This window comes from Triticum dicoccoides, chromosome 1A (assembly GCF_002162155.2).
Source record: "Triticum dicoccoides isolate Atlit2015 ecotype Zavitan chromosome 1A, WEW_v2.0, whole genome shotgun sequence".
Classification (NCBI taxonomy): Eukaryota; Viridiplantae; Streptophyta; class Magnoliopsida; order Poales; family Poaceae; genus Triticum; species Triticum dicoccoides.
Window position 1 is genome coordinate 560,489,440 of NC_041380.1, and position 11,972 is coordinate 560,501,411.

An 11,972-nucleotide genomic window follows, 5' to 3' on the forward strand; every position below is an offset into this window, starting at 1 on the left:
CGCTGTGGTTTTGCTAACTTGAGTTATATCTCCAGCCATGCAAAACTTAAGCACTCGTCTTAGCTAACCAACTAGAGACAGGTCAAATAATTTGTATAGATCCGCAATCTATAGCAGAGATCCAAAGGATTTACGTCCGTTTTTGCAAAGCAGTTACTAACTCAGAGTTAGAACCCGTCTTAGCTAACCAGCCTGTTGATGATAGTCTCACATGGACTGCTAACAAATGTCTTACATAGCTGACCTGGTAACGATGACGTCTCATGACCTCTTATGTAGAGTTCGATGAGATGGATTCCACCCCACAGCCATCGGAGACTCAGTCTCAGTCTGTCGATGGCACGGAGATTGTCACCCAAGATTTCATGGTTCATGACCAACTAGAGACAGAGAGACTAAGGATCGAGTTCAAACATGCAGCGCACAAAAAGCTTGTTGAAGAGTACAGGACAAAGAAGCAGCTTGCTGCCTCGAAGTAGGTGTTTTTTATCATGCATCTCGCGTGTGTCGTTGAAATTTCTTTGGAAATCAATGCCTCTCATTCTAGCTGCATTTTTAATCACGGCTTAAATATTTATCTCTGTTTTGCCGACTCAGCATTTATATGTAAGCTTCTGCCAGAAAAAGCATGTGGTTCAACAATAAATTTGCTAAAGGTCATTTCTTATCTATGTCCGCAGAGCTGCTACAATGGGTGAATACGAAGAAGAGTTCAGCAAAAAACTTAGCTTCCAGAAATTCATTTCTGTCTGTGAAAAGCTAACAAAACCACAAAAACAGCTAGTCAGAGATATTGGTTTTGGGTACCTACTAGATCTATGCTGTCGCGAGCTTCCAAGGTGTTTCGTTCGCTGGCTTGTCCGCTATTTTGATTGTCCTTCCAGGTGTTTCATACTGCCTAGTGGATACATATTCCTTATCAACTCGTACACCGTGCACCGGATCTTAGGAATTCCACTGGGCGGGCACATTATCCCTAGAAAATGCTCAGAAGCTTTCAGATGTCAGGTTAAGTCTGAAACTCGGTGTGCTGGGCATGCTCCAAACATCAGAGAGTTAACTGATCTCATAACCCCAGAGCTGACAGGAGAAGTGTATCAATGGGTTTTCGTGATGTTTACAAAAGCGGTATTTCTATGCCCAACGACATATGACTGCGTTAGCCCCGACTATTTAGCCGCTCTAGAAGGACCAGCAAGTAACATATCATCATATGATTGGTCCAATGCTGTCACAGATAAACTGGTGACATCACTCCAGACCTTCAAGGACAAAGGATTCACAGGCGCCCTGTGTGGCTGCCTCCTGATACCAGTGGTTCGGTCACTAACTTGTACACTTCTTTATACCCACAAGCAGATACAGAACATGATTAAATTGTACCACTACCTCACTTGAAGATAACATATTTTGAGTACCTGGATACGAAGATTATGGACCTGGAACCTGGCACTCCTGCAAGACTTGTCATATGGGACACAGAGGCCGTTAAGAATTATGCTAACATAGACAGCCTGTCAACGGAGGACGGAATTTTTGGGAAACACACGGTAAGTCAACTTTTCATCACTTTCCTTTGGCGAACTTTTCGACTCAACATAATGACTTAGCTGCCATATATTAACTTGACTTGACTGTAATTTTTTCCTTCCACATGACAGCTGAAAGACATTAGGCGCACACCTTTCCAGCCACCGCCTGGCTTTCAGGCGCCATTTTTTCAAATGAGTCCCAAACTAGAAGCCTACATAGAAGAATTTGTGCCTCAAGAAAAACTTTGTTCCGTAAGTGATTTCCAGCTTATGCACATGATTTTATGTTTGAAATGATGTTCCCTAAGTTTTTACGAAACAAATACATATCCTATTATGTTCATCCAGACAGTTTCCTATACTACGTTAGCTGTGCTTTTGTGTTAAAAGCAGAAGTGCTTCCTATAGGACGTTAGTTGTGCTTTTGTATTAAAAACAAAAGTGCTTCCTATACTACGTTAGCTGTGCTTTTCTGTTAAAACCAAAAGTGCTTCCTATAGGAGGTTAGCTGTGCTTTTGTGTTAAAAACAGAAGTGCTTCCTATAGTATGTTAGTTGTGCTTTTGTGTTAAATGTAAAAGTGCTTCCTATAGTACCTTAGCTGTGCCTTTATGTTAAAACCAGAAGTGCTTACCATAGGACGTTATCTGTGCTTTTGTGTTAAAACCAGAACTGCTTCCTATAATACGTTAGCCGTGCTTTTGTGTTAAATATAAAAGTGCTTCCTATACAACGTTAACTGGGCATTTGTGTTAGATATACAAGTGTCTCCTATAGTACGTTAGCTGTGTTTTGGAGTTAAAACTAGAAGTGCTTCCTATAATACGTTAGCCGTGCCTTTGCATTAGAACTAACAGTGCTTCATATAGTACGTTAGTTGTGCTTTTGTGTTAAAACAAGAAGTGCTTTCATATAATATGTTACCCGGGCTTTTGCGTTAAAACTAACAGTGCTTCCTATAATACGTTAGTTGTGCCTTTGCGTTAAATATAGAAGTGATCCCTGTAGTACGTTACCTGTGCTTTTCTGTTAAAAATACAGGTACTTCCTATAGAACGTTAATTGTGCCTTTGTATTAAATATAGAAGTGCTCCCTATAGTACGTCATCCGTGCTTTTTGTGTTAAAACTACAAGTGCTTCCTATAGTACGTTAACTGTGCCTTTGTGTTAAACAAAGAAGTGCTTCCTATAGTACATCAGTTGTGCCTTTGTGTTAATTCTAACACTGCTTCCCTACGACAGGAGATCAACCATGCTTAGTAAGGTAGGTCGACTGTGCTCTTTCAAGGAATGTGTTCACCATGATTCATGGACTTTGTTAGCCGCGCTTCCCGCAGCACACCATGTGTCCTTCTGCGCACATTATTCCATGCCCTTTCTGTAATTATTGACACAACGTACAGTAGTTCACAAGATATTTTTAATTTTCGGTATTAATAACTTCTTTTCATTCTCGGTGTTAATAATATCTGATGGTTTTTCTTTCAATTCCAGGCCAAGATGAAAATTGACGAAGTTATCAATGAAATGTACACAGAACTTTTCTCGCGGTTTCAACCAGTTCTCGAGCAAAAATTGGAGAAGCTCCTTTCACTTGGTAGGGATCTTAGTGCTAAAGAAACCAAGACCAGAGACCGGGGCGTTTATTGTAACTTGCAACAGGACAACTCAAATGAAAAAGAAACTTTTTCATCACTCCCTTCAACATATTCTACGCTTCCAAGTTCTAGCACGACAAGAAGTCAAAGTTCTTCCAGCAGTGGCTCAACCAGTGTCCTTCACGCCACATCATACTCCCTGGAAAATTTAAAGGGTTGCTGCGATACCCCTGACCCAAAATCCCAGAATCCGTACGACAAAGAGCAGTCCCAAATTCGTCTATCTTCACACCTAAAATCATCAACCCAGATTAAGTTGCTACTGGAAGTGAACAGGATCGACCACAACAAAGTGGACATTGATGAACAAGCCAAGATTTATCTGGACAAAGTACATAACCATATGCACAATTGCCTTGATGGCTTGCCAGTCCATGAGCCCTTTGTGCCAACAACCGAGATGCTGGAGAGCGGGGCAATTATAATGACAGGTGAAAATTCATCTGAGTGTTCTGTACTGATTGAAACCCAAAATTCTGCCGGAGGATCCGCAGACCACAACTCTCTGACAAGCCCACTAGAAAAACTCTTAGAGGAAACAGCAAAACCTACTACAATAGAAACACCATCCTCGCACTCGGCGATTGACAAACAATTACTGACTGATCCAATCTCAGCAGATACACTCGGAGCACCTATTTATCACGTCGGGAAAACGTCACCAGCTACTGCACGGTCCAGCGGATCTGACAGCGCTCACAACTCTTCAACCAACACAAAAAGCCTCACTGTATCCTAGCCTGCACAAAAATCAAACAATGTCACTGGACAACATTCTTCTTCGCTACAGGAGGATAAGGTCCATCTTGTTTCAACTTTGAGTGACGAGAAGAACATTGCTGAAACAGAACGCACAAGATCTACTTCCTCTCTTCCTCCTACAGTAGAAGTCCCCAGTGATTCTGCCAGCGGTTCTGGCTCAGTACTAGAAATAGGAAAAACAATTCCATCACTAGTGATGCTCCACTGGTTGCTGCACCATCTGTCAATGCAGAAGACAATAACATTGCAGAAGAACATGAACAGTGTATGAAGCAACCACCTATTGATCCCACAGACAACGTCCCTATTACCACAAGCACACATCCGCCAGAACCGGAAAAACAAATGGCACCTCACAAGAGGTCCTTAAAGCAGTCAGAAGATCTAGGTAACAAGAGTACAGCACCTCCTATGAAAAGAGTTAGGATACTGGAGCCTCCACATAATTCAACAGAAACTGCAAACAACCAATCTCTACAAGCTGACAACCACAGAAGCCTCATTAGTTGTGGATTCGTTGATGATGATCAAATATGGTCTGACCCATCTATCTATGAACAACTTGGCAGAGTCATTGAACAAAAAAAGAAACAACCCTTTCTTAACCAAGTAGCATCAGAAGAATGCCAACCTATTACTATCTCACACTTGGCCAATAATTCAAGCTCCTCAGCTAGATCTTCCCTTTCTAACTATCCGGAGCCACTTATACCCAGCAGATCAGGATCAATGTCAGGTGGTAGCCACCCCACACAGGCCTTTGATACGTCATACTCTACAGGTTTAACTCAATCTGTCTGGTCCCAAAGTTTACCAACAACTCCCTTGTCCCAGCACTACAACCAACCAGCTCCTAGTATCAAAAACCACTTTCTACCAACATCCTGGTGCTCAGAATAACGATGGTTCAAACAACGCTCATCATATGCGATGAACAACCAAAGTCACAAGCAGTACCAGCAACAAACCAATGTCCGTGATCCCCACTACCCCCAACATAATGATGCTCAGAATAACAGCACTACACGGTGCCAACAACGCCAACCTCAAGAGCAGAACAATCAGCAACCACACAGAGGCAGGTCTAATGGGCAAAGTTACAATGCCTTGCAACAACAGTTCAACAGCATGCAGTATTCCTGCCATCCTCTCCAGCATTTTCCAACAGATATTCCTTCAAGCTCAACCGGTAATCCATCTATCAGAACATTAGAACTGCACATGCAGCACCAACCACAACGCCTAATGTTCCAAAGAAACAACAATTATAATGAGGGTCATTTGCAAATTAGTAATGGTCAATTGAACTCCAGTGGTCATGTCTTCCAGCCTCAGTAACATCATTCTGAGCTAGAACAGACTCGATTCACTGACCAAGGAAATGACCATCAAGATCACTACCAACTTTTGGAAATAAGAGATTCCACAAACAAGGAGAAAGAAGTGTATGAAACAATCGTCGACAATACACCAGGTATCAAGCAAAATGATAGGTAATGAATTCGTTGTTCCTGTTACAATAAAGTTTTGGTCCCTTCGTTTAATAATGCAAATCGTTTCATCTTATCTTTAAAAAGAAAATCTTATGATTTAAAATTCATTTGTTTTTTATTACAGCAAGAGGATATTCTCCGTCGATCGACGTTGGGCCGATCATCGAACTTTAGGTTTGTCAATGATGGTATACAGATATATCTACTCATTCGTGGTCGATGCTTACTCAGCGTTGCTGATGGAAGAACAATTCTACGCAACGCCAGCATTTGTGCACAAGCATATAATGTACATGGACGCTTCTATAAGTTCTTGCTTCTCATAAATAATAATTACAAACAACAGTTACTACTACTACCACACCGAGTGACACAGCTACAATTTTATGCAGGACAAATTTCAAGTTCTAGGAGCAAGCACAGAACTACTCAAGGAACAGATTGTGGAAAAACTATTGGGTACAGACTGCCCAACAAATGTAACATCGTGAGTTCACCCTACTCACTCTATCTGGCCAGTGTTCGTCTTTTATTCTACAAGTTTTTCTTGTTACAATGATATTATTCCCTGTCAATTGTTTTAGGTCTTAATACATGTGCGAAAGGATCCACATTTTATCTACCTCATCATCGTGAATCTTGCAATGCGTCGCTTCGAAATTCTGTGTCCTTATATCAATTGCGATGGTATAAAGGAACACTCGGACATTGTCATCAAAAACTTCAAGAGAGCTTACCATTCTGCTTACAACAACTATCCTCACGCCATGGCCTCCTTTCATGTCAAACGTGTGCAGAGTGTATGTAACTCAGACAGAGAGTAAGTTTATTTTAACTGTAGCTCTACCTCATTTAAACCATGCATCTTTTTGTTCCACTACACATCCCATAACTATTGTTCACCTTCTAATCACAGACATTAATGCTCTCAATTTTCAGGGATGACAAGGCTATTTACACCATGCATTTGATGCCACTCATTAATATGAATAACAATTCATTTTTTATCAATAATGTAAGTTCACTCTCATTGACAACACATCAACATACGTTCATCCAAGCCAGCTGAACATTAAGTTTTGCAATAAATTTTATTAATTTGCACGGTTATGTGTTTGCAGATCCATGTGAAACTGATGAGAGAACAACTAACTTACAAAATGATAGCATCCAACCACAACACAAGCCATGTATTTGAGGCACTGAGCATCATCCTCGACAAGTACAATATCCGGCGCGAAAGAAGAAGAGTTGGAAGAAGATGACTACTGCTTAAATTTGCCTAAATTTAGCTGGAGCCATCCGAACATTGTTTCAGCCAGCCATATCGACTCATATGTAATCACAACAATGTTTCACCTATTTTTGTGTCCGTCCAAGATATCTGCTATGGATCCCGTTAAACACAGCTGTGCGTTCAAATGATCAACTCTTAAATTCCTGAACAGCAAACATTTACAAATAAGAATCATATTTTTTTTTCCAAAAGTTCTAAACATGATATTCAACACATCACTTCCTTTGCACTAGAACACCACTCACTTCAATAAGACATAATAAAAGAAACAATTGAAACACAGAAGAAAAACACTATCAATTCGTAAGCATCTGACAAAGGAGCTAAATGACTCACCTCCAGTAATCCGGATCACAAAGGCACTGTTGTGCCTCTTATCCACGTAGAACGTGCCTCTCTAACCACATAGAACTAAGCTGACACACACAAGTGCGCCACCAGTTAACACAGGACCGTCCCCTCTCTACAGCTTAGCACCGGTCCCTCCCCAAGCCAAATGAGTCATGGAAGCACGACCGTAACTCAAGTTAACGAAAGAAGAACCATCCTCTGTGATAGACAACTAAACTGAAAAAATACCAAAACAGAAGAACGAACGTGCCTTCAACTGTAAAATGTCCGTGACCTCACAAGTTTCAACGACGAGTCTCTCTCAGCAAATAAGTGAAAGCAGATGTTTCGAAGGAAAGGCACGATCATGACTTTGAGTAACATCGTAGACGTGCCTTTCCGAGCGAACGTGTAAGATAAAGCATTTGTGAACAAATATTACAGAACATACAACCATGACAATGACTCATACTAACATAACGCAGTGCCTCTCCGAATTTAATACCAAAAGGAAAGATAACGCCTCTAGAACTTGAGCTGACGTAGTCATCAGAATTGTGTGCGTAACTATAAGCGCCGCGGAGATGAGGATGACGCGATCCAACAAGAAAAAGAGGGAAAAAGAGACGAGAACGTGTGAGGAGCGGTGATGCAAGTGGCATCGGGTGCACTTACCGTGCATGTGGTGTGGTCTGCGTCGTTAAATGGGTTGAAGGAAGCTGGAGCTTACCTCCCGCCACTTCCCCTCTCGAATTTTGTTTAGAAATCGTAGTTATCCTACATTCATTCAGAGGAAGAAAATTGCTCGGTTAATTAAAGAAAAACCATGGTCGCCTTCACAGACATGTCTTTCAAAAACAAAGTACCACCACAGTAATAGAAAGACAGAAACGCAACCATCGATAACACAATACTCCCACAACAAGTATCACATTGGATTACCGTGCCTAAAATAGAAAACATATACTGAAACAGACAACATATATTGAAACAGACAGCAAAGTGAGAAAATCTGAAGAATCTTAAACACACTCAAGCTCTGCATAAAACCATTTCAAACACACAACCACAACCATATATTCAATATAAAAACAACCGTGCCAAACACAGTACAAACACAAAGGAAAAGTAAAGCCCCTACCTATCAGTGAAGAAGCTAGCAAACTAATAAGACCAGAGCGTGCCTTGCCTACTACAAAAACAATGCCTCCCTGAACAAACGACTATGCGCTGCCTAGAATCACGAGAGTGCACATCTGAGTGCTCCTCTTAATACATCTCATCTTATACCAACTCATACCAACAAATCATAGATAAAAAATATTCTTGAAGGCACCCAATCAAGGAAAACAAAATGGAACAAAAATAAACTTAAATTTCCAAACTGGTCAAATCCATTTGGTTCAAAATAAAACAACCACAATTACAAATTCATCAATCTATGTAATACTACCCCATAAAATAACTACCAAATAACCAATTAATCACACAATCCATCAAGCCAGCACTTCCAACTGGACTACTCCTTAGAAACATCCTCGCCATCTGAGATCAGGAAGACAGTGATGATGCAGGATGTCTGTCGGTGTCAAAACCGGCGGATCTTGGGTAGGGGGTCCCGAACTGTGCGTCTAGGCCGGATGGTAATAGGAGGCAAGGGACACGAAGTTTTACCCAGGTTCAGGCCCTCTCGATGGAGGTAAAACCCTACGTCCTACTTGATTAATATTGATGATATGGGTAGTACAAGAGTAGATCTACCACGAGATCGGAGAGGCTAAACCCTAGAAGATAGCCTATGGTATGTTTTTGTTGTGTATGTTGTCCTACGGACTAAAACCCTCCGGTTTATATAGACATCGGAGAGGGTTAGGGTTACACAAAGTCGGTTACAATGGTAGGAGATCTACATATCCGTATCGCCAAGCTTGCCTTCCACACCAAGGAAAGTCCCTTCCGGACACGGGACGGAGTCTTCAATCTTGTATCTTCATAGTCCAGGAGTCCGGCTGAAGGTATAGTCCGGCTATCCGGACACCCCCTAATCCAGGACTCCCTCAATAGCCCCCGAACCAGGCTTCAATGACGATGAGTCCGGCACGCAGATTGTCTTCGGCATTGCAAGGCGGTTTCTCCTCCAAATTCCGTGTACCTGTTGAATAAAGTCCGGTTTCTTGTAGATGTTGCGCTCCTTGGCTTCTACACCCAATAATGGCCGCTTCCCACGTGTCAAACGAATACGAAAAGTCTGAGTGTTTTTACATTCACACCCCTAGCCGCGTAAATGAGCTGACCTATTTAAGGGGACGAGGATTTAGATCCAAACCACATCTTCCCCCCTTCGCGAGTGTTCATCAGAGCGCATCCGACAAAGGTCCATTCCATCATGGCCAGCCGTCGCGACTCCTCCTCTCGCCCTTCCAGCCCTCAGCCTGGATATTGGGAGAGATGCTCCATACCGCATAGCGAGCTAGTGACGCTCCAGACCAAGGGATTTCTCCCCCCCGGCCTATATGCTCCCGGTTCGAGCCGGCCTTGCCATCTATAATGGCGGAGAGCAAGCGGAGAGTGCCCCTAATCCCTCCAAAGGAGATTGGGTGTGCCTCGTCCCTTATTTAATAAGGGGGCTCGGATTTCCAATCCATCCATTTCTCCGGGGGCTCCTGGAGTTCTATGGCCTCCAGCTACACAATCTCACGCCTGCCTCCGTATTGCATATCGCGGGCTTCGCAGCCCTCTGCGAGCTGTTTTTGGATATCGAGGCTCATTTCGGGCTATGGAATAGGTTATTCTGTCTTGTCCCCCGCTCTAAGGAGGGGTCAATGTATCAAGTGGGCGGAGCCGAAGTGTGGCGCATCGCCGGGACCGGATATCTGTTCGGAACCCCAAAGAAGGCGTCCGAAGACTGGCCCTCAGAATGGTTTTATATAGAAGACGTCCCGCTACTGGATCCTGTCTGGATCGGCCTCCCTGAATTCGACAGTGCTCCCTTAAAGAAGCGCCTAAGCTGGCATCCACGGAGCCCTCAGAGGGAAAGTGACAGGGACATCATTTACCTGCACTAGTAGAAAAAGGGCCAAACGTGAAGCACATTAGTGCCGGTTTGATTTTGGCCCGGTACTAATGGTACCATTAGTGCCGGTTCGAACGGATCTGCATTAATGCCGGTTCGTGTTGAACCTTTAGTACCGGTTCGTGGCACGAACCGGTACTAAAGGGGTGGTGGCAGGCTGGCGTCAAGCCGGGGCCCCACGATCACCTTTATTACCGGTTCGTGCCATGAACCGGTACTAAAGGGGTCTGACCTATAGTACCGGTTTGTGACACAAACCGGCACTATAGGGCAATTTTCAAACTCTACCCCCCCCCCCCTGTGTGTCGCCATTTCAGTTCTAAAAAAATCAAAAGAAAATGATAAAAACTTCAAAAAATAAAATCCTTCGAGAGGTAGTTATATTACTACACCTACTAGTTAGGAAAATTTAAAAACTACAATTTGGACATGTTTTGCAAAAAGTGTAGGGAAAATGTAAAACGGCTATAACTTTTGCATACGATGTCGGAAAAAAACGTATAATATATCAAAAAATTCATCATGAAAATCCGCATCCGATGGAGACTGCCTATGGCCTGTTTGGAATTTTTTAGAATCCTCAAATTCCAAAAGGAAAAAAAGATATGGTCAAATTTCAGTTTGTTTAAAAAAATTTGGTTAAATCTGGTCAAACTACTTATTCAAGAAGTATTAATGTTACTACATAATTATTCAAGAATATTAGTGTTACTAAATAATTATTTCAATTTTCTAAATTTTGGTCAAATCTGGTCAAACTATGCTCAAACTATGGTCAAACTATGGTCAAACTTATTCAAGAAATATTAGCGTTACTAAATAATTACTGTTTTTTAGAATAATAGTTTCAAACTCAAACGGTGAAATGTGTGACTTCATGCTCAAGCTAAACTCCTGAGGGTTAATAGGATTGACATCTTACTATTGTCAGGAAAACAACAAGTGCAGACTCGAAAACGAAGGAGAATAGAACCCGAAAGTTAAGCATGCTCGGGCTGGAGTAGTGAGAGGGATGGGTGACCGGTTGGGAAGTTAGATGATTTGGAATGAGTGATCCATACCAGGGCGCGAGCTCACGCCACGTGGTGGCACTTTAGCACCGGTTCGTGCCGAACCGGTACTAAAGGGGGGGCCTTTAGTGCCCACCCTTTAGTGCCGGTTATGGAACCGGCACTAAAGGCCCTTACGAACCGACGCTAAAGCTCCGTTTTCTACTAGTGCTGATGGGCCGAATAAGATTGTTAGCCCATTCCGGACTAACCATGATCGGGGTTATGGTCGAATGCATTATGCGGGGGGTGCAACCACTTCAGTATAGAAGCCACCCCATGTGGGACTTCAACGGGGAGGACGACGCCACCCGCTACGGATGTAAGGGGCCGGATTCAGCTGCCGCTCTACTAAAGATCTTGTACACTTTGTATAAGGGAGAAGAGGAGGAATTTCTCCGTGTCAACCCACAGGGTGGATTCTCTATGCACAATCCCCCAAGCTGGGTAAGCGGTCGTATTTACTTGCCCATCCGTTTTGTATTCCCATTGTTAAATATTCAGTCTCACGACTTCAACGCAGGAACTGCGCCAGGCTGTTAAGGAAATAAGCAGCCCTCCACCACAACCCAAGGACCCAGGACGGTCCCTCGACCCGGCCTCTCAAGAGGATCCGGACATATATGTGGAGCTGATTGATGGAGTGTTCCATCAATTGAGCAAGGACAACGCCTTGGTGGCCATTACGGCCGATTACCCAGGGCTAATCCCGGCCTCCCAGGTAACTGATATCGAAGTCCCAGTACCCCGAATAGGTGTCCGCCCTCTCGTGTTTTCA